Genomic DNA, 25036 nt, shown 5'->3' on the forward strand with positions numbered 1-25036 from the left:
AGTAAACATTCTCACAGCATGAAGCCAATATATTTGGGTTTGTAATTTTTGTAACAGTATTTTAATCTCTCATTTTACATGAAACAAAATAGACCCAGAGGTAGGTGTCTTAAGTCCACCTTGTTTTCCTAAGTATTGCAAAATATAAATGTGGGGTTGGTTTAATGTATGTGCGCCCTTGGAGCTTTTCATAATATAATTTGACCTTCTTGTTCCTTTTTTAACTGCAAACATTTCAAAGTGTTTTCATTCATTGGACGTAGTTGAAAAGAAAGCTATTGTAGCTTATAGCTACCTAGAAGTTAGAGAAATTGATTTTAGGTGTTCTGACATTTCAGTTTTTGTTGTCTAATACTGAGCCATTTAAAAAACAAAACAAAAAGGAGTGACATTAAAGGAAGATGACATTTTATCTCTAAGTTTTAACATGAACCCCCTCCCCCAATACCCCACTAATGGTTATGGAAGTCCTTGGTCAATGAGTCTGCCATGTTTCTGCCACTGGAATAGTCTTCTAATCATAAAACTTGAAACACATCTCACCTGTGAACTATTTGCCTATAATCTTTGGAGCTATACTGTAATCCTTCTCCTTGTTCTGTTCTCAGACCTCACTCTAAGATTACAAGAAAGATTATAAGCTTCTTTTCTGTTGTCATCACAATACATTGCAAATAATTGAAACTGTCCCTAGGTTGAACAGTAGAGAACACTTTGTTGTGATCATTGGTAGAAATAACTTTTGCCTGATTGAATAAATTTGCTCAGAGAGAGAAAGGCTGGGGAAATGTCACTTTTGCGTACAGCTCTTAGTAATTGGGACATTTTATGCCAGCTTTCCAAACAATGTGTTTGTTACTTTATTTGTAGTTTATTGTGTCCATTCTTAAATAAATTAGCCAAAGAGAGGGGAAATAGCATTCCATATTAGATAAAAGCTAAATGAGGCTTGTGTGGTATGTGCTGATTTAAATTAACTGTGTGATCCATCATCATGTCCCATCTTTAGGAAAATAATGTCTTATATGATGACTTATTGTCTGTTTGAAAAGAGAAGTGAATGATACAGAAAAAAATTAATTCTGCTCTGCATTGAGTTTATTGTTTACTAATTGGCATGTCATTCACTGTGAATTATGCAGCAAAAAGAAACGGCTAGAAATGACGGGAGTGAGAATCAAACAAAACTATTTGATCATTGGTTGAAGTTCACATAATTTTAATTGGGCTACAATTCAGTATTTGTCTGAGGCAATTGTTTGTAGAATAATCACTGGTAATCCATATTGAAATTGCTTTCCTAATGCACATTATTCTTGTCTTTTCCAAAGCGAGAGGTTCATATAATTTATTCACATGACTGTCATCTGGCAGCATTTTTAAATTTCATTTTTAATGTTGGTACCAGCTCGGCAATGCAATCTACAATTTTAACAATTTAGCTGAACATACTCATGCCTCTGTCTTTGGAGGCAACTTTAAATCTGTGCTGATGCTGCCGATTTGCATCCAAGTCCCTTTCTAACATCCTCTTTCTCATCACTGGAATGTAACAAATAAATAAAAGGACCTGGAAATAATGAGAAAAGGGGATGTTATAGGGGATTATTTATTTGATTATTAGATTAGATTATTAGATAATTTGATTAGAACAAAGCACATCATGGCTTAGGACATGTAGAACCTAGCTGTTGAAATCAAGCAGTTAGCCAACAGCATTTTTGAGATTGCAGAAAGGAATGAATTATCTTGCTGTGTGGTATTCATAAGAAATAAACATGATGTACCTTAAGCTAAATTCAACCACCACCAAATAGATTAGGCTTCAAAACTCAGAACTGTCGGGCAATATGGGTCTTGTAGGTATAATACCTTAATATGCACCATGGTATTGAAATTTACAAAGCAGGAAAAAGGAAGCATGATAAAAGAGAAGTTTGTTATAAAAATACACTGCATTAATGCATAAGCCTAAAAAAAGGGTGCTAGGTTAGGTCTCCGTCCTTGAGCAAGGGGTTGGGCTGTAAAACATCCAGGGTCCCTTCCACCTCTATGATTCTATTAATTTTTTACCATGTCCAAGGATGAACAGTATTTTTCAAATTTGGAAATTGTAAGATTTCTAAAGCTTCAACTACCAGAAAGCCAGGAAATTTTGAGACTTGAAATTCAGACATTGTTCTGACCCAGCCTTAGCAGAAGCAAGAAACAGATTCCTTGTCACGAAAAACCCGTCTTTATTTACCTTTTGCGAATTAATTGCATTCACCCACTGAAAAGTCCAAGCAATAGTCCTTCAAGGAGTTAACTGCAGTACAGACCTTATCAGTTCCTTGCGATAATTGCAAGACTGTGAGTTTCCAGCTGAAAGGCTGCAAATTAAATTCTGGCAAGCAGTCTTTGTGGTATGAAACACAATGAGCAAAATCTTCAGAAATACGAACTGTTGTCTCCTACGACAACCACTCCCCTTTTCTTCTGTTTATTCCCCAGCCAGGGATGGGCCATTCAGCATCCACGTGTGCTTTGCTTCCCAAGTCGACTGCTCTGCTCATACGTGCATCTGGAACAGGCCCCAGCTGCCCTTCCTCCTCACTCATATCCAAAGGCAGCTGCCTCTCCGGTGGCTGGGAAATGTCAGATGGCCCTGGCTCTATCTCTGCATCCAATGCATCGGAGCCTTCCCCAGACTCCAGCACTGGCCCAGGGGTGGATTCTACTTACCTTTACTACTGTTTCGCAGTGGGGCTGCATGCTCTTCTGCGCATGCACAGAAGCGTTTTGGTGACAGGGTCGGTGGGAGAAACCTCCTGCCTGGTTCTATAGAACTGGTGCGAACCAGGGGCAACCCACCACTGCACTGGCCTAAGTTCCTTTCCAACCTCCTTATTGTCCGAGTCTGCCACTATCTCTGCTGGCAGCTGGTGGGCCATAACAGATATACATTGCTCAAAAAAATAAAGGGAACACAAGCAGAAGACATCCAAGGTCTGAATGAATGAAATAGCCTTATTAAATACTTTGTTCGTTACATACAGTAGTTTTGTGTTCCCTTTAGTTTGAGCAGTGTATAAACTACTGTATGTAAAGAACAAAGTATTTAATAAGGCTATTTCATTCATTCAGATCTCGGATGTCTTCTGCTTGTGTTCCCTTTATTTTTTTGAGCAGTATATTAAAGTTGCCAAGTTTGAAAAAACATTGTTCTCATGGAAACAATTATGGATGACAATTATTTCCCAACCTCACTATACTTTGCCTTTTTGTCTCTTTTCACTTCTGGCCAAAACAGTCTCTGCCCCTCACTTATCAGGCACTGATAGAGGTGTCTTTTTTTTCTCTTTCTTCTTGCCATTTTGGTTTATCTGCTACAAAGATATGAGGAAGTGAAGCATCCCTGCAGATTTTTTTTTTAAATATGCATGCAACATTGAATTAGGAGGTCCTCTGGACTGCACAGAATCTGGGCCAGAGATCCAGTTCCAGCAGAACTAGGACTAGAACAACCAGTGAATAACAGATCCTTTCTTGAACTTATCTTTCCAGGCCATATTGGAGCAGATAAGAAGTTGCTCCAGATGCCAACAATGCTGTTACTGCTACAACTCAAAGAAAGCATGGACAAATTGCCTTGGGGGGGGGGGCGGGGGGGAATACACAAAACTATGCTACTACTGCTAGTGCTAATCCTAAATCCCAGTCCAAACAACCTGTGGAGAATTTCTCTTTCAACAAGTTTGGCAAAATACTCGGTTTGCTAACAGATTACAGAATTCTCAGAGGTTTGTTTGCCCAGGTCTCTTCTTTGTAGTAGGACCTGTGCAAACCATTAATCAATAATCACCTGATCCAATAAACCATGTTCTGGGAGAAATGGTGGGGAGGCTGGGAAAAGAAGAGAAAAGACAGTCAAGAGATAGCATGGCAGTCAGCTAACTATTTAGCTCATAAATGGCAATTTAGCCTATGTGAAGAGAATGTGAAAAAAAAATCATCTCAAAGCATTGAAAAGAGGCTACACCTTAATTAACTCAATATCAATGGTGGAGATATTTCAATTAGAGTTTTCAGAATTCTCTGTTTTTCGTGACTAGCAAGATACCTTACTGACATTTATTTATTTCTTCCAGGTGAAATCAGTGTAGCCTTTGCTTCCTTGATCTTGCTCTCTCGTTTGGTGCTTGATAGACACACCAATTTGACCCACCATTTAAAGTGTCAAGGATCCTACACTTCAGGTGGCTGCTTCCTTTCACCAGGGATCTTCTGTGCATTTATGTGCATATGCAAAGAATCACCGAAGGCCTCTAAATTATTGTTTTTATGTAGCTTGGCCATAGTAGCTAAGTTATATTTAGTATGTACTTAAACTAATAGTACTTTAATAAGTAGTATGTAGAGGCACTGCTTCATTTTGGGAATAACCTTTGGACCTTTGTATAACTATCCTCTGATTGCTTAGGAAAATAATAGTAGGAACTAATAAATGATTATTGAATTATCTGCCCAAACTATAGCAATTGTCATAATAAATGTCAACATAAAATCAGCAGAGTAGTTCAGAATGATTTAATATTATATGCAATTCAATAACTTAGGCCTGTATGAAACTATATAGCTGGAGAATTATATGCCAATAATATGTCTCATTTCACCGTTAGTTTCCAATTAAGCAAAGACTATCTTCCTATGCATTGTCTTCTTGGTACAAAAAGGAGATACATCAGCCATACTGATAGATACATTAGCCTCACTGTGCACGGTGAAGAATATGCTTATTTTTCTTGATACTTGCAAGGGCTGATATGGATACATATACATCAATTATTTTAGGACACTTTATCCAGCATTAACACATTTTAATGTGATTTAGATAGTTTAGTTTTTTTAGTTTAGTTTTTTTTTGTTCTTTGCAATACGAAATGAAATAAAATAATATAAATTAAGCAAATTAAAAAAAGCAGAATGAACTTGATCAAAAACATCATAATTCTAAGTTTCTGGGATATGTTCTCAGATACGTTTACCAATGTTTGAAGTGTTCATATAGTGTGGCAGGAGTCTATTATTCTAGAACTATGTCTAATATCACTCAGGCTAGTTTTGTGTCCCTCCTGGATTCAGCTGCTATTAATTTTCCATATGTTCTGGAAAATGAAAATGTAAATATCAGCTCGGTTTCAACCCCAACATATGAGTAGCTTCCACCATGCAGAATCCCTTGTCGAAGCTCAGTGCTTCACCAGCAGCTGACACAGAGCAAACCCAGAAGCATATCTAAGAGTTCTGCATTTAATTGATGGATAAATAGGTTCTTATATTTGATCGTTTGTTCTGGGACTTTTAATTCATTGTGTTATTATTTCATTTTGGTTCAACTGATTATGCCTACTTATTATTCAGCTTTGAGAAATGCATACTGGGTCTTTAATCATATACTCATGGGTTCATATATTTGTATATTAGTATATATGAAGCTCTGTCTGTAGAGAAATCCTAAGGCACGTAACTAACTGTGCAGATTTGCTCTGCCATTAAATCGATAAAATCAGATTGTATTTTGCCTCAGGTTAATAGAGCTATGCTGAATAAGATATATGATTACAGGAATGATAATGTTTCTCACGATTTTCACACCCAACCTGTTAATGTTGACATTTGATAGTTAAAAAGATACATCAAAGTCAAATTATGGAGAAAAAATGGGAAAGGAGGAGCAATAGATTCAATGAAGCTATCCCTCTGGGATCTAGAATCAAACCTTATCCAGAGAGAGCTGAGAGGGCAATCCAGTGTAATCTTAGCTGAGCTCCTGTTATTATAGCCTACTTAATTGATGTATTTTTAATAAAAAAAAATTAAAATAACCATATTGATTTTATTGCCCCAAACTCACACATATGTAATTGAACAGTTACATAGATAGATGGGATGGATGGAAGGATGGATGGATGGCAATAGAAATAGCACTTAGATTTATATACCCCCTATAGTTCTTTACAGCCCTCTCTGAGACATATACAATGTCTTTGTATACATTGCCCCCAACAATCTGGGTCCTTATTTTACTGATCTTGGAAGAATGGAAGGCTGAGTCAACCTTTAACCAATCAGGAATGAACTTCAGGATGTGGACAGTTAACCTGCAATACTGCACTTTAACCATTGTGCCATCAGAGATCCTCCTGGATGGATGGATGGAGATAGAGATCTGGAGATAGATAGGGCTAGGGCTAGGGCTAGGGCTAGGGCTAGGGTGAGAGAGAAACATGCAGGCTGCCCAACCTAATATCTTCAAGAAGCTGGATTACAATTCCCTATAAACTTATTCATTATAAATAGTTATAGAGTATGGAAGGTGTGGTCCAGATTAATTGGTGGATGCGATATTGAGAAAGAGTGTTGATGTGATCTCCTAACCACTCGAAATATTTCAAGACTTTTTTACCATTCTTTTTACAATGAAAATATATTTTAGGTCAGCAGATTCATAGACAGTTTTCTTTTATTAGATCAGTGCCTGATCATCTCAGGCAGAGATACTCCATATGATTTGATATCCAATCTTTCTAAATGGCAATTCCAGATCTGGATATGCTTGTGATCACTGAGTTGACCTTCTCTGCCATCATCCCATATTAGATTCAAGGAGGATGCAACTAAACTGAAACATTCAGCTCATTTGTTTTCTTTAAGTAGCATATGTGGGGAGAGGGGGACAAGCTCTGTTTTTCATGTGTAAAGGGCAATTGGTATGACAGTGATTGTCCTCAGTGTCCTTCTCCTCTGCATGCACATCGTGTATATGCATTTGGAGAAAGGAAAGACTGCAGTAGCGTTCTTACTAAAGTAGTCTGTTAAGTTTGGGAGTAGATAAAGATTTCAATTAAGGTAATATAGTTCTTCTTAGCGTTCTCTATTTTCTGTTTTCTGGTGGTAAATGGATTTTCAAGGTGGGTAGCCAAAGGCAAAAGAACCAGGTGGCCTGCCAGGTGTGTCATGCCCTAGTGGATAATGATGATGATGATCATTATACCATCATTAACATTGTCATCATCATTTCCACATCTTAAGAAAAGTCTAATGTTTCTTTATTTTCTTTCTTTATTAGACAAATTTATATGACCACCCATCTACCAAAAGGGACTCTTGGCAGTGAAGGAGAACAGAAACACAGCATAATTATTTTTTTTTCTTATATTAAAATGAAAAACAATGTTGAAGGCCTGAAAAAACTCACATCCATAAATCAGTCAGACCTTGCCACTTCCATCAACATCCTGATTCAAGTGCTTGAGAAAAAAAGGTCAAATATTCATCTCTTTCCAAAAGGTCAGCAGGTTCAGGGTCGTCCATATCTCTGAGGCTGTTTATAAGGCAGGTGCCATGACACAGGAGGCACGGTTCCAAAGCCCTGCCAAGTGGCACTATTTCACAAAGGACATCTAGGGTGCGTTCACCATGAAAATCTAGTGGGACAAGCAAAAGCATTGGTGATAAATGATCCTGCCAGTAAGTGTGTCAGCATGTGATGTAGGACTTTGAACAGCGCCTTATAGTCTACTTGGAGCCAATGTAGCTCCAAGAAGTAGTAATATGTATTGTGAAGTGTCTACTGCATTCAGTGTATCAAGCAGAGATAGTCCATGTGATTTGATATCCAGTCTTTCCAGATCTGGATATGCTTGTGTCTCACTGAATTGTCCTTCTCTGCCTTGAGGACAGCCTCATGGAAAGCATATTGCAAAAGTCCAACTGGGAGGTGACTAAGGCACGAGAGACTCTTAGCAATGTCTCCCAGTCCAGGAATGAGTGCAAATGGCTGAAAAGATATATTTGTGAAAGCTCTCCTAGTCAAGGTTGCCATCTACTCTTTGTGTAAGAACTATGAATCGAGGAGAATTCTGCTTGGGAAAGTATCACTTCAAAGTTAAAGATGTCAAAGTGTTAGATGTAAGGGATCCAAAAACTCACAGCTGGACAGGACTGAGCTGAAGATAGTTCTTCCCATCCAGAACCATAGAGCTTCCCAGCCCTGAGAAAGCTGCTTCACTTCATCACTTGTATGGCCTAAGCCAGATTGTACACTGGTGATGCTTGATTCTATGCCAACAGATATTTCACCCAGTGATTTCATTTAAATGCTAAATAGGAGCAAGGAAAATATTCAGCTCTGTAGCATCCCATAAATCAGAGTCCTAGGGCTAGATCTCCCCTTCCTCACCAATAGTGATTCGAATCCACTTTGGAGGATCTATTCCTCCAACTTTTAATTCCCTTAGCAAGCCTGAAAGATACAATGGTCAATGTTATTGAAAGTTGCTGAGAGATGGCTTTCAGGGGAGGTATGGTGAATTGAACACAGCTGTATGAAAGTGAAAACCATTGCAAAGATCAAGGAACCGGTGAGTAGACTGGTTCCTTGGAACTTCTCCAGATAAAGAGAGGATGGGAGATAGCCCACATGTGCTTCAGATGTATGCTCTCCCCCAAGGAACCACAGAACATCAATTTTCCTTGGGTTTGAGCATCAGGAGACAACAGCTTTAGCCATTTTTCTCACAACTACCTACTAATAAAAAGAATATTTTGTAAGTTTGTAAATTTCATTTTCTAATTGTCAGCCCTGCTGGGTAAACAAGAGAAAAAACATGACAAGGTGAGCCTAATCTATAGTATATTATTGTAAGCCAGGGGTGAAATGCTACTGGTTCACACTGGTTCGGGAGAACCAGTAGTAATAAAAGCTACCAGTTCAAGTGAACCAGTAATAAAAAAAAAGCTACTGGTTCATCTGAACCGGTATTCCCGACGATCAGCTGTGCCGCGTGATTTATATTTGCTAGAAAGCAGGAAATCCTGCTTTCTAGCGAATCTAAATCACGCGGCACAGCTGTTCCCCCCCTCGCTGTTCTACTTACCTTCTTAAGCCTCCTTTTTCCATGCGAACCATGTGTTTGGCGCGCACTGCACATGCATGGGTAGCGAACCGGTGGCAAACTGAGGATGATTTCACCACTGTTGTAAGCCTATGTTAACAAAATCTTGCAAGTCTGAAAATACAAACTTCCCACCCTCCACTTTTAATTGCCTGCTTCATTAGGGAGGGTCCTTCCTTAGTTTCTTTCTCTGACCATTAAGTGATTGTGGGCTCCTGCCCCTTTTGTTTCCTAGGCAGTATTTCTTCTCCTCTTTCCTCAAGGATTCCATTACACTAATCACTTTCAGAAATTTCTCATTACTTCTCAACTACTTCCAAGATATTAGAGACCTTCAGAATAACAAGTTTGAAAATGTTCGATGAATCTGCCTTTAATTCTGAAATTAAGAAATCTTTAATTGTAAGCTTAAGAATGTAAAGAATCTAAAAAAGAAACAGCAAATACATCTTATAAAGTTATAAACAAACCAGGCATTCAGGTAAAATCGGAATACTGAAACATTGACAATAAGATTATGGCAGTTAATTATAAAGTATAAAGAGCTTCACGTGGGAAATAGATTCTGTTTTGGATTTTATAACACCCAGCATAGGTTTAAAAAAAAAATGATTTCAAAAGCTGGACGTTAGAGGGAACTAAAAATTTTAGGTAGAGAAAAGTTATACAGGCTTGCAAGATGGTTATGACAAAATACTAAAGAAGAGTTTTGAAAAAAGGAATCAGAAAATAGTAGTCACAACATCAGCAATTTCAGTAATGATGCATGCTTCTATGGATAGAGTACGTCCAAAACATTTGTATTGAAGAAATGCCAGATTTAGAACAAATTTTATCTGAAAAGATAGGTATGGTATTGAAAATGGATTTACAACTGACAGGCCAAGAAAATGATTTATAAAAGGATGTTTCAATGACTGGAGTTTTAACATTTAAAAATGAAATACAAATGAAAACCAAGGGGAGCAACCTTTTTCTTGCATTTTTTAAAGCCCTTTCTATTTTCTTTTTCCTTCTTTGAACTTAGTTTGCATTACATTTTACTATTATTATTAACATTTTATTAAAATTATATCAGTAGAGATATACAGTATAATAGAATTATTACTAAGAAATCAAGGAAGGCCAGGATATGTATATCACCACAATTATTCCTGCTGCCTGGAACGGGCCGAAAATAGGACGTGTAGAGGCCAAAAATGGGACACGCAGAGGGGGAGTGGCAATGGACGGCAATGGCACTGATGGGCGGTGGTGATCCCTGCAGCCTGGAACAGCTGATAGGTGGTATTCTGGGAGGCAGATCCAACTGCCAATCAGCTGCTCATGCTAAATCAGGCTGTGCTGAAGCTGACTATGCTGTTTGCTGTAAGGAGGTAAATTGCTGGGAGACAGAGGCCAAAGGGTGGGGGCCAGTGTGGGCGGGGCTTTGGCAACATTTGCTGTATAAGACACACAGACATTTCCACCCACTTTTTTGGGGGAGGGAGTGTGTCTTATACTCCGAAAAGTATGGTAAATCTGTTTTCAATTCAAACCTTTATTGTCAGAGTACAACATGTGCACAATGAGATTGGCTGAGCCAATCTATCTTTTATGATTTTTTGACTTTTTATCTATAAACCGCCCAGAGTAACTTAGAGAGTGAGATGGGTGGTGCCTAAATTTGATCAATAAAATAAATAAATAAATAAATAAATAAATAAATAAATAAATAAATAAATAAATTTTATTATTTAGCTGTGACACTTCCCCTTACTAAACATCAAGCATATAAGGAAAGTATATCTATTTTGTATTACAATGCTCGTTTGTGTTTAAGGACATTTAATAGAAAAGAAGAATTAGAAAAATGACTTTGTGTTATTAGTATATTCATGCTTGGAAAACAACATGTTATTGACCAATATAAAATGGGCCTGGGTCTAGAGATAGAGTAATTTATGTTCCATAGATTAAATTAACTTTATCCATTCAACATGGATGGGTTGTTTAATTAGATTGCATCATACTTTTCAATTAGGTTTTCAGGGATGGGAGGCATTGCATTAGCTACTGGAAGATTTTGATCTCTGCAATTTCGATATACAAAATGACAGTTTCTTAAGCATTAAATACTTTAAAATTGGGTATCCAAGGTACTTTTTATTTGTGAAATTACAATACTAAATATGGATAGAATTATTGATGGCTATGCTAATGCTTCAGAGCTGTTTTTGAAATGTTGTTGTTGTTTTGATTGTAATTACTCTAACACATTATTAAAAGAAGACTTAAAAACAGCAAATTAAGCAGTTTAAAACAATTAGAGTCTGTTAACACTGACTTAAAATGTAAGTGGTGATCTAGAAGTTTTTAATTGCTTTGCCAAAGAAATTCTTCTTTGCTTTTAATCTTTTAAAATAAATTGGCTAAACAATAATTATGTTCCTTTTTATTTTTTATATTTTGCCTGTTTCAATGGAAGACGAAGGAATCAAAGGCTCATGGTACTTATAATCTATGATTTTAGCCAAATGTGTCTGCTTATGTTGGTCTTTTGATCATAGATAATTGCTTTGACAACTATCCAACCTTCATGCCAAGTGTAATATAGAATAACCTTTAAATATTGATTTGCTCAATATTTGCTCAAAGTATTTCTTAAAATTGAAATATATATTAGAACACACACAGTATTCTCTGTATGTTTTTGGCATCTTGCCTTTTCCAGGGTCAAAAAGATCTGATTCCACATATTGTAGTTAGTTTAGCCTGGGCATGTTGTTTCAGACATTAATTTGAACCGTGTGTTCCTCCTTAGTTTGTTGAGCAAAATACAGAGCAAACACTGTTTTTTTTTCCTAGAGTCATTCTGATGGTTATTTCCAGGGTTAGAATAACTGTCTTGGCCAGGACAATAAAAAGTGCTAGCAAAGTAAACATTAAGAAAAGAGCCATAGACGAAGAGAGCATCTTTAACAAAGCACAAACCATCTAAGTGATAAACTTTACCTTGTAATTTGGCGCAGGGTAAGGTGAACAGTCTCGTCTCTTCACTTCCTTTACCTTCAATGTATCTGTCATATGACACTGGCAAAACCAATGTGTAAGAATAAAGGTACATGACAAATAAAGAAGAAAGAGCTATTTCAGATGATATCAAGGAATTAAGCATGGGATGAAAATGCTACTGAAGTTTCAGAATTTTGATTAAGCTGCCAGATGTACGATGACTTCAGATGAAGTTGATAATTGTAGGAAGTGAAAATCTAGACTTGGGATGTTTGGGAACTTCACTTTATTATGATTAAATAATACTGTTTCTTCTCTTAAAATCATTCAGATTAATAAGGCATGATTCTTTGTTGGATTGCTCCTGAATCTTGAGGAATGGACTCAAGAGTCAGGAGTGCAATTTATTTGAACAGAAATCAGAAGGGATGCTATTTTCATATTTCCATTATATTTCTCTGTACAGAATAAAATAAAATAAAATGTCTTAACTCAGAACAGTCTACCTCATGTACAGATTGAGTAGGGACATCTCTAATTCCCTACTAAAGTGATTTCAGAATTTATCTTCCATAGAGAAATTTCTCTTCCAAAATATGCAACTCCTCTATTCTTTTGGAAGGAATTATCATCTGAACAACTGAGGAAATTCTGTTTGGAATTGCTTCTGTTCTCCCTAGAATCTGAATGAGTATTTTTGGTATCTATTATCTAATCCTCTGCAAATGATGAATTTAACTGTAGCCTTGTTCAAGACCACACTTGGAATATTGCATCTAGTTTTGGTTGCCATGATATTAAAAAAAAGGTTTTGAAACTCTGGAAAGAATGCTGAACAAATTAATCAATGGAATGGCTTGCCTCCAGAAGTTGTAGGTGCTTCAAAAGATTGGACAGCCATTGTCTGAAATGGTATAAGGCACAGGTGTCAAACTCGCTGCATCACATTGCCATCACGTGATGTTTCACGATGTTTTTCCCATTTATGGAGCTGGCGTGGCCAGTGCATGACACATCTGGTCTGTGGGCTGCCAGTTTGACAGCCCTGGTATAGGGTTTCCTGCTTCAGCAGGAGTTGGACCAGAAGACCTCCAAAGTCCCTTCCAACTCTGTTGTTCTGTTAAATAAAATGGGATCATTTCAACCTCTTTAGTTGACTAATTACTCACCTCACTTTATTATATATTTTTTATATTTTTTGTACACAATATTAGTAACAGTCCCACCTATCTACAAATATTTTTCCTTTTGCACACCTTGGCTTTTCTAGTTTACCATCAGTAAACTCAGAAAGCAAAACAATGAATAAAAAGCTGCTATGGTCATATACCTCTAAATATTATGTGTACTGGGCACTGAGCAATAGATTATGCAGTAGTCAGTTGGCATGGATTCTTAAATGAAGTGCAGGGAAAGGTAATATAATCTGGACACACAGTAGTGTTTGATCTATAAATAAAATGGTGCTTCTCAATGAAGTCCCTGTCTTCAGCTACTGTTTGAAAAATAATACAACAAAGCAAAGTAAGGAAGAACACAGAGTTCAAATTAATGTTTGAAACAACATGCCCAGGATGATCTAACTACAATATGTGGTATCAGATCTTTTTGACCTTGAAAAAGGCAAGATGCCAAGTGCATATAGATAATGCTTCATCTTCTAATATATATTTTAATTTTAGGAAAATTTTTGAGGCTTGGTCTGACTTGGTGGTCTTCTGGTTATATCAACACTTGATTGGATGAATAACACTCAGTATTTTTTGTAGTTGTTTACTAACTTCATTCTGCAAAGCAGCTGTTACAACTGGGATTTCCGCTCTCAGAAGTCTCTTCAAGTATCAATTCTTCACAGTGGAAAAAAAAAAAGAATATTGTAGATCTGAATGCACTTACAATTAGGTAGTAATTGTATGCACACTTTATTTTATCTAACTGTTATCTAAGATTGCTAAGTTATATGTTTCATTTGGAAGAATTCCATCATGTATATTTCTGTTTTATTTTGTTGCCAGACTGTGAAAAATGGCCAAAGGCAAAGATAGAGAATTTGTAAGGGTGCTATATATGCTTTGAAAATTATTCAGAACAGGAGCTTCAGAACATATAGAAGTACTAACACAGCAGAAATTCTGCATGTATTGGGGGTGGGAGGTTAATTACCATTTTTATTTCTCTATCCCTGAGCTTCCTGTTTTTCCTGTGCATTTTTAAAAATAATAAATACAGCAGTACATTATTTCATCACTTGTCCAATCAATTGTAGTAGAGGCTATCAGTTGTTTGGGAACTGGAATTGAATGTTTTCTACTTCAGCTGCCTGAAAAAAAGAAAAACAATGAAACTGCATTGATTTCCCTTTCTTTTTTAGAAAGAGAGAGGAAAAAAAAAACACAGAGAAAACAAGGAAGCTTGGGGAAAATAGTAATTAAAACAAACGAACCAATAACCTGCTGGGTTTCAAACCAGTAACCTTCTGTTTACAAAGGGAAAAAAATTAAAGTTACTGTGTTCTTACAGCAGTCAAGGAAAAGGTGGCTCTAAAAATATATTAGAGCTTATAGAAACCAGTGACTCGGCTGAAGGGGCATTCCCACCTCTGTGAAATAGCTAATGAATGGTTGGGGTTCACCAGTCACAAATGAAAGTTTGGTATCTGATATGGAGAGAAAAGTTTGAGAGGACAAAACATTGAAAAGTGCACTTTGGAAGTGGAGCAGAAAATTAAGCCCTTGACAGCAAGTGAGGGATTAATAGAGATTGCAATCATTTATTTCTATTTTCCAGTTATTATGAGTCATCTCTTCTGGTGATGGTCAGCAGTCTGGATAATAAGCCCCATGCTAACCAATCATGGTCTGATTTGAAGGCAGATCTATTACTCATTGAATCCAATGACTTCCGTTCCCATCATGTTATATTAGCTAAACAATGAAATAAGTCTGATTGACTTTTTGGCACAGCTTCCATAGTGCCACCTTTCACAGACATTTTCTGGATGCTCAGGGAGAGACCCATAAGAACTGAGTTCAGGAGATCCTTAATTATTATAAAGCAGGTTCAAGACCTGAACATCTCTTCTAAATGATTTTATTACATTTTGGGAGTGAAACGTTTCTTGAATTTTATTCATACTCAAAAATGAAGTAGTTTGTGGACTTTATTATTTCTTTTAACATTTGATCTCTAATTAGGAAAATATTTTGTATAGTTTTGTATGGTTAGTGCCAGTAGCAACGGCTAGGAACATTATAAATTTTGGTGTAGTAAGGTAAAGGTAAAGGTTCCCCTCCCACATATGTGTTAGTCGTTCCCGACTCTAGGGGATGGTGCTCATCTCTGTTTCAAAGCCAAAGAGCCAGCACTGTCTGAAGACGTCTCCGTGGTCATGTAGCTGGCATGACTAAATGCCGAAGGCACATGGAACACTGTTACCTTCCCACCAAAAGTGGTCCCTATTTTTCTACTTGCATTTTTCACGTGCTTTTGAACTGCTAGGTTGGCAGAAGCTTCTGGGACAAGAAGCAATGGGAGCTCACCCTGTTACATGGCACTAGGGATTCGAACTGCTGAACTGCCGACCTTTTGATCAACAAGCTCAGCATCTTAGCCACTGAGTCACCATGTCCCTTTTGGTGTAGTATCAACTGAAATAAATTAATGGATTGTTGGTAGAAATATGAAAACCTTCTCCAGTTTGAATTGGAGAAACAAGATTGACAAGAAAATACCACTTTCTGAGGTTCCAAGATAAGGAATTATGAAACCTGATGCTTCTGGAAACTCCGTGTAAAAAAATGCTACTTGGAAATTTAAATTTAAATAAAACCTCAAAAACAGCAATGTGAAAAAATGCAGCCCTGCTCCCAGTGATAAAACAGTGCTCAAGAACAAATTTTAATTCATGATATAGAATTTGTATTGGATTAGCCAATCCTAATTGTTATCATTATTCTTTCTTTTACAATCTGCAGAACTAAAAGCTCATTCTTGATCAGATTTCTTTCTTAAGAAATGACTCCTAAGTGAGTTCTTGTAACTCTATGAATTGTCTACAAGCCATAAAAGCAGGCCAGGGAGCTGATGTTTAATTGTAGTTATATTTAATTGAATCTGTGAGCTGCACAGATAAAATTAACTAGGGGTATTAGGAGATAGCTACATATTCTAAATATGAGAAAATTAAACTGAATGTACATGAAATGTTTCAGGTTGAGTTTCATTAGTATTGAAGGAACATTAAAAATGAATCCCTATTGATCCACATTGAAAGAAATGAACCTGATGTTCCATCAATAGAACAAATTACACAGCCGCAGAGGACAGATATTACAATTATATTTATAACAATTTATCCATACACAATATGTATTTTAATACATTATTTATAGACAATATTCTCCTAATTAGTGAGTTAAGTAATTTGGTCTTAGTTTCTAGGTGAAAAATCTCTGGAGTTTGTACAATAAAAAAAAGGCAGTCTTCTATTTTATGTACAAAATAGCAGTGGAACATCCTGAAGATTTTCCTAGGAAAGACAGACTTCTAGCAATTGTTTATATTCAAGGGAAAAGAAACATAAGAAATGTCGACCTGCATTTCACTTTCAGAACCAGCTTAATTTTATTTTAGGTTTCAAATTGCCTCAAGTAAAATATAATGTTTAAAATTATTAGGATGGTGTACAGTAGTGGCCAAAATTGTGGAAACCTTTTGGAAAAAGTGTATTTTCTAAAACTAGTTAATTACACCACTTTTCTTTTGAAGTAGTACCATAAAATTATATATCAATGGAAAGATAATTTAATCAAGAATGTAACGCAATAACTTTTATGAAGAATTTGCTATTAGAATAGCAGTTACAGTATAAAGAAGAAAAGTGAAACATGTAGAAAAAACAAGATACACAAACATTATCACCATAGAAAAAATGAGATATACAAAAATTATCACATCAGTTAATACTTAGTTGGATAATCTTTAGCATGAATTATGGCCTTACAAGGTCTTCCCATGGAATGAACCAAGTCTTTTAATTCTACAGCTGATATAATGTGAAAGCAAGATTGAATGATTGCTTCTATTAACTGGGTTTTATTGCTGGGTTGCTTCTGACAAACAAGTTTCTTTAGTTGGCTGCATAGATTTTCAATTGGGTTAAGGTCTGGGCTATTCCCAGGCCATTCCAGAGGTGGAATATGATTATCTTGAAACTCAAAAAAAAAAAAAAGTGGTGGTATTAGCCATCAAAACTCAAAAATGCACTTTTCCCAAAAGGTTTCCACAATTTTGGCCACTATTGTAGGTACAAGTTAATCATCCACTTTATCTGTGTGTGGTATGAGATAAGCTTGTGGCACTTGACAAGTCCCCCAGTTTAATTTTAGCCACCATTGGTATGGTAGCAATTATATGATAAAGACTGAGGCAGGGTAGTGACAGGAGACTATTTTTTCCAACATGATGGAAGTGAGGTTCTGCCACTGAGCTACCAAGTTCTGTCCCTTTTGAATTCATACTAATTTGTCAGCCATCACCATTTTTCTTTTTATCAGATTGCATGGCTGGAGAATCAGTAAATCAAGGATCCCTGGAGATACAAAGTATGTAGCTACATTCCAGGTTAGAAGCTTGACTGCTGATGACTTGGGCATTAAGCGGTTGCACTGCTAACTAGAGGCTGGGTGGCTGAACTTTCCAAGGTGAGTAGCTTCACCTTAGCCAATGAATGGGATGGCTGAGATCATAGTTTCCATTGTGAAAATGAAAGGAGAGTGCTGTCAGTTCCTTGTTCTCTCCTTTCTGCCATCTGTTGGGCTGTCAAGACTTTCTTCTCCCCATTAGGGGTCAGGGGAGATTGTAGTTCAAGGAGGGAGGCTGAAAGAATCAGTACATAATGGGCAGCAAAATAGGAACCATTGGCAAGCAAGGGTCCATGCATTGTATCTTGCAAAACCTCTTCACCAATGAAGGAAGAGATGGGAAGATTATTACCCTTTGAGTCGCTCAAACCAAGTGGTTCTTAGAATGAGAGAGCAGATATATCTCCAAGCTGAGTTTAAGAGCTTGTTTGGAATTTTTGCTATATCCAACTCTTCTACTTGGAAATGAGTTGAGTATTGCAGGTATTCGGGGCATTTCCACTGTCCATTTGTGTGTTGATGAAGACATTAGACCAATGTGGTGACAGTTTTCTATCATTATCCTATGTGATGGTTTGGGAAGTGTGCAGCAGTAAAGTAGATATAAGAAATGGATGCTAGACTGTCAGCACTGAACACTGTCAGCACTGAGGAGGACTGGGTCTGAATGAGGTGTCAGATAGTTAATATGATAACTGGGTTTTTTTTTGGGGGGGGGTCATTCTGTGCTCACTTTATTTCACTTGCTCACTCAGTGAGGACCAAGTCTCTTAGCATGGCTGGAAGGTTTATGGAAGATGGAGCATACAATATTATGGCTCTTATCTGCAGACTCATAGCCACCTGTCACTCTTCCACTGAGGTCAGAGTTCATCTTTAAAGAATCTGAGACCTTAAAAGTGACAGGTACCATGCCAATCTGTTCATTTGTGTAAGTCTGGCAGGGAGACATTGCTGTTGAAAGTCAGAAGTGTATGCTTAATATTTTTTAGGCTGGGTAGGTAGTGGAAATCTTTCAGATCAATTGACCTAGTCTGACTATTTAGGAGTTGAGACCACGAGACCAATGATCATCTTGTGGCAGCTCCATTTGTGGACATTCTGATGCATTTCTGGGAAGTTTCTTTCTCTGTACTATATGACAATAATTGGCTGCACTGACTCCTTCCGGATGCCCTGTTGCTGTCATAGGACAGACTGCCAAGGTGTTCACATGCCAGCTTCTGTTAGGGATTTGATTTCCTTAGTTCCATGGAATAGAGGTGAGTCAAAGGCTCCTTAGAAACTATCCACCTTGGCAGCAATATGATTTACACACTGCAATCTAGGAATCAGAGTTTCTGCTGACAATGGGAAGACATAGTGAAAATGTTATGTGATTGTGAGGGCATGCAGGGGGCTTGTTTCAGGGTTTATCTTCATTATTATCCTGCTCCAGAGAATGGCTCAAGCTCAGTCTTTTGAGGGTCAGGGAAATAGCCTGCCTTATTACTGGCTTCTGTGTTGCAATGGATTTTGAAGAGGGAGAGCTTGAAGCCATAAATCTGTTATTCACAGTTCATGGTGTCTTGCAGTGGGAAGATAGGAGTTGATCCTCATCTGTTTCTTTACATTTTACTGGATTTATGGACCCCAGTGCCATTAGTGGGATTGGTACAGATCATTTTCTTACTCCTCAATGGCACGTTTAAGTTGATACATATATATCATATATAAGAGAAAGAGAGAGAGTCAGAGAGAGACAGAGACAGAGAGAAAAAGAAAGAGAGATAGAGAGACAGAGAAACAGAGAGACAGAGAGAGAGAGAGAGAGAAAGTGAGAGTGAGAGAGAAAGAGAAAGAAAGAAAGAAAGAAAGAAAGAAAGAAAGAAAGAAAGAAAGAAAGAAAGAAAGAGAGAGAGAGAGAGAGAGAGAAAATGGTTTACATTGTAATGACTACATTCCTCAACCTGACTCCATGCAAATGTCAGTGTAACCTAACATTCTTCTAAAGATAAATTCTGTTTTGAAACCACTTGTTGAAATGTGATAGTTATATAGATTAAAAAAGTCAGCATAAAAAAATTAAACTATTAAGAATAGGATTATAAATTTTTACTCCCTAGCCAATGAAATGCTACCTCAAGACATTCCTTTTTTTCCATGTAATATATTTGCATAAAGCTAACATTCAGTAGGATTAATCAGCATAAATAATGTTTTATCTCAGTGCAGCTTCTACTTAGAATCTATTATTATAGTTTTATGTCTATAATAACATGGCTTTTAAAAAACTTCGTTATTAGATACTTGGTTTAAGCTTCTCAATAGTCATGATAAGAGTTTTTCTTTATTTAATAAGAGTTCTTCCACATAATTTATTATAATACTTACATGGATAATAGCAGAAGGCTATGTTTTCTGTTATAATTTTTCATGAATGAATTGAATATAATTATGTGTCATTTTCAGTTTTTCCCAAAAAGACTGCAGATGTACAAAATAAATAGGATTGTTATAATCAAATTCTTAATATTTCTTTTGTTTCTTCACTAAAACTGTCTTTAGTATCTCAGTTTTTTGTTGTTGTTTTTTAACAAAATCTGTAATACCGTGCCTATGAATTTTGAGGGAAGTTTATTCTTTATTCCTTGAACATATTCAGGATTATTTTTCTTGATCTTCTGAAGCAAAGAAAAGCTTTCAAAGAAAAGCTTGGTTTTAACACTAGTTTAAGCTTTGATTTTTTTTTTCATTGCTACAAAAATAAGCCAGCTTCTACAATTTTGTTCTGTTATTCCATTATGTCATGGACCTCCCAACTGGTCTGTACAAAAACTAAAAGTTGCATTAGCCTTTTTTTTTTTTGTCCCAAATGTGTTTCACTGGGAAAGTAACTTCAGGAAAGATGACCACTTATAATTTATGACTCCCAAACCCAGAAATAAGTTGACTAGTATGCAAATTTCTAGGTCCTGAATACACAATTGAAGAATAACATCTGTCATACATTACAGGTGATTTGGCCTCTGTTGTGCAAAAAGCAAATAAATAAATAAATCACAGCCTTTACAATTTAATTTGATGGCTTTTTCTTCTCTCTTTCTGAGTTACATAATTTTTTACCATTTTTTTTTTGATGGCCTTGAATGACCATTTATGTCACAGCTCTTTCTAGCACGGGAAGACTGGTAACCACATCACCGGGTGCATCTTTTACATGTGCAGGGAAATGAAGGTGTAACATTAATTTTAAGATATGACAGAAGGTATGGATCTGTACCATTTATGTTGTTCTTCATGTACAGGTATTCCCTGGATTACGAGCATTCCCTTAGCGAATGTTTGAAGTTACATGATGAGCGTACAAACAAACCCCGAAACTATGAATGTTGCAGTACCATGGCAGTTGTTCGCCCTTACAAATGACAGCAGAGGATCTTCAATATTTACCCTGCCCTGATTCTTGATGAACGTATCTTTTATTTTATGTACACTGAGAGCATATGCACCAAGACAAATTCCTTGTGTGTCCAATCACACTTGGCCAATAAAAAATTCTATTCTATTCTATTCTATTCTATTCTATTCTATTCTATTCTATTCTATTCTATTCTATTCCCCTCCCCCCCCAGTGCTGGGTCTTCATAGGCATTAGGCCTGTGGATACTGTACTCACCTTGTGAAGATCTAGAGAGCCTTCACTTTCTTGGCCTGTTTTGGTGCTTCAGGCCTTCAATGAGTACACAGAGATTGGAGGCCTAAAGTACTGCAAGATCACACGAGATCAGTAGTGTGAGATCTCATGCTATTGATCTTGTTGCAATATTTTCAGGATCAGACTCAATAAGATTAGCAAGAGTTAAAGGCTTAACTATATATTCTTTTATTTACAATAGGCATTCTATATTCACTGAATATTCACAGATAGAAGCAAGGGAAAGGGTGTAGGTAGCTCCTTATATATACAATGGGTGGAGCTATATGTGGGAGTGGTGAATTATGAATACATTAAGAAGTGAAGAATAACTTAACCCCTGATACCCTGTTTGTACACTATTTACACATTAGAGAATAAGGCATTTACATCTGACAAATCCCCCTCTAAATGCCGATTCGTTATACAGCACCAGTTACACTCAGATTCAGGACAATACAAAACATACAACTTAGAGGTTAAATATTTGTGCTGCTTAGAAGGTAAAGGCTTTGTCAATATATCAGCTAATTGTTCTGAAGTATCGCAATGCACTGCTTTAATAAATCCATCCTGAGATAGTTGTCTCACATGTTTAAATTTTATATCTATATGTCTGGACCTTTGTCCAATGGCATCAGATCTAGATATTTCAATGGCTGCTTTATTGTCTTCATGCATAACAAAAGGTAAAGCAGGTTTTTTCCAAACATCTGAAATTAAATCATTAAACCATACAAGGTTATTTGCGGCTTTGGATAAACAAACATATTCCGCTTCAGTTGTTGAAGTGGCCACTAGTTCTTGTTTACCAGTGTACCAGTAAACTGGACAGTCATTTAAGAGAAATACATAACCAGATGTGCTTTTTCTGCATGAGATGTCTCCAGCCCAGTCTGCATCTGCATAACACGTAAGCTTTGGTTCTTTATTATCATTAGGTTCTAACATTAAACAAAAGTCTAGTGTACTTTTTAGATATCTTAAAATTCTTTTAACAGCTTCCCAGTGATACATTGTTGGTTTGCTGACATGCCTGGATAATAAATTGAGTGGTAAAGCGATATCTGGTCTAGTCCAATTAGATATATAAAGGAGTGAACCTATGATTGATCTATAAAATGTGTTGTCCTTGAATTCGGGAGAAGATTCATCAGTATTTCTTAGAAAGTCAGTTTGCATAGGAGTATCACAAGGTTTGGCATTGTTTAAATTGCATTTATTTAAAAGTTCTATGATCTTATCTCTCTGGGTAAGTTTGAATCCCCTTTTTGTCTTATTAATTTGGACACCAAGGTATTTGTTTACCTTGCCTAAAGATTTCAACGAGAAATGCTCATTTAATTTAGTTACAAAAGTTTCTCTTCTCTCTTTTATGTTTTCCTATGTATAAAATGTCATCCACATAAATCAATACAAATTCAATGTAATCATCACCCCTCTTGACAAAGAAACAATTATCAGCAGTGGTAGTGTTGAAGTCCATGGTCTTAAGTACTTTTACTAAACAATCATACCACCGTTTACCAGATTGTTTTAGCCCGTATAAACTCTTGTTTAACAACCAAGTCTCATTTCTGTTTGTGTATTGACTGTGAGGTGCTCTTACGTATATTTCCTTATCTAGTTTTGCGTGTAGGTACGCAGTCTGTATGTCATATTGGAATACATCAAGATTGAGTGCTGATGCTACCACTAGAGCTGTTTTGACACTCTCTGTTCTTACAGTGGGGGAATACGTGTCAGTATAGTCCTCCGGATATTTCTGTGCATAACCCTGTGCAACTAATCTAGCTTTGTATAGAGTATTGCCTCTCTCTAAATTCTTAATTTTATATATCCACCTGGTACCAATAATTGTTTTATCTTTAGGTGCAATTGCAGGTGTAAATACATTTAATCCTTGTAAACTTTCCATCTCTTTCTTCATTGCTAATTCCCATTTTTCTTTTTCTTCGCGAGGAAGTTTTAGCACTTCCTCATATGTATTAGGTGTTGTTGGTTCACCATCCATATGCATTACATAATCCTTGTATTTATTTGGCATTTGATTTCTGGTGCTTCTAATGATTTTTTCGGGTTTACTATCGTTATCATGCAAATATCTTGCTTCCTTTTTTGTTAGTGTGTCTGTCTTTATTTTGAGTTGGCTATTTGTCCAAGTCTTGGTTTTGTTTTTATATTTGTTGATATTTTGCTTTTCTATAGTCCCTTTCTCGTGAGATTTTGTATCTTTATATTTATTTGGGAATATTTCATTAAGATGTAATTTAGACCAGTTGGCTTGTTCATGGAACACAGCTGTTCTGGAGACTATAAATTTGTTATTACTATCAATGAATCTGTACCCTTTAGTGCCAGTCTCATATCCCATAAATCTGAGTCTTCTGGACACGTTCTCTCCCTTTCTTCTTAATTGTTTAGGTATGTGTACGTCTGCTGTGACTCCAAATATATGCATGTGTGCTAATTTTGGTTTTCTATTATACATCACTTCATATGGTGTCTTATTTACAATGCTGGACCATGTTCTATTTTGTGTGTAATTTGAATAATGTAAGGCTTCTGACCAGAATTGTTTGCTTAAGCCAGCATCTTCCAATGTGCATCTAATCATGGTTTGTAATGTGGAATTTTTCCTCTCTACAATCCCGTTTTGGAACGCAGAAAATGGACTAGATGTGTAATGTAACATTCCTTTGTCTTTTAACCATTGGGAGAATTCTTTAGACATGAATTCGCATCCTCTATCTGTCATAATTTGTTTTATTTTGATGTTGTGTTGCGTTTCTATGCGTTTGTAAAATTCTTTAAATTTTTGAAATGTTTCATCTTTGTGTTTTAATGTATAAACAAATCCATATCGGCTATAATCGTCCACTATTGTCAGGAAGTAACGTTTTCTATAAGTGATTGATGGAGTTAATGGACCAACTAAGTCCATGTGTACTAAATCAAAAATTTTGTTAGTTGATCTGGTAGATTTTCTTGGCCTGGGACTAGTTTTTAGTTTTGTAGATTTACATACTGAGCATTCCAGATAATTTTCACAATTTTTTATTTTAACACCTTCTGCGTGTTCAGTCATTTTTTGTACTACAGGAAAACTGGCATGTCCTAACTTCCTATGTAAGATGTGAGCACACTCATCATGAATTGGTTTACCTATTTTTGGCTTTTTATCATTGTGTGCATCTGTGTGATCATGAGATATTTTACATTCATCATTGTCACTGTTGCTAACATTCTCATCATCTATTTCAATACAATCTTCCATATTTGAATCAATGTTATGTAACCATTTTTCTTTTGTTATCAGATAAGGTAGGCCTCCTTTAATCATCACAGTGCCTATATTTATTTTATTCTTTTCCAAAGTTGCCTTTCCTTTTGAAAAGACAATGTTAATGTCAGAATCTCTGCTTAGTTTTATGGCACTTAATATGTTATGAGGTATTTCAGGTATTAGTAATACCCCCTCTATTTTTCCTAGACCAGGCAAGGTTACATTTCCTCTACCTAATACTTGAACTTTTTCTTGGTTAGCTACCTTAATTACAAATTTATCTTCTGCAAATGAAGACAATATATTTTTGTTATTAGTGGTGTGATTAGTTGCTCCAGAATCAATAAGCCAATTATTGTTCTCACTTTGCTGTGTGTTAGTGTTGTCTTGTTTATTTAACCCATTCAGTGAACCAGATTTTCTATCCTTTGAATTGTCTCTGCCCCCTCTGTTCTCTCTGTGATTTGGTGGGCTCCTATATCTATGCCTTTCTATGGAA

This window comes from Pantherophis guttatus, chromosome 3, assembly GCF_059756535.1.
Source record: "Pantherophis guttatus breed Tessera chromosome 3, ASM5975653v1, whole genome shotgun sequence".
NCBI lineage: Eukaryota > Metazoa > Chordata > Lepidosauria > Squamata > Colubridae > Pantherophis > Pantherophis guttatus.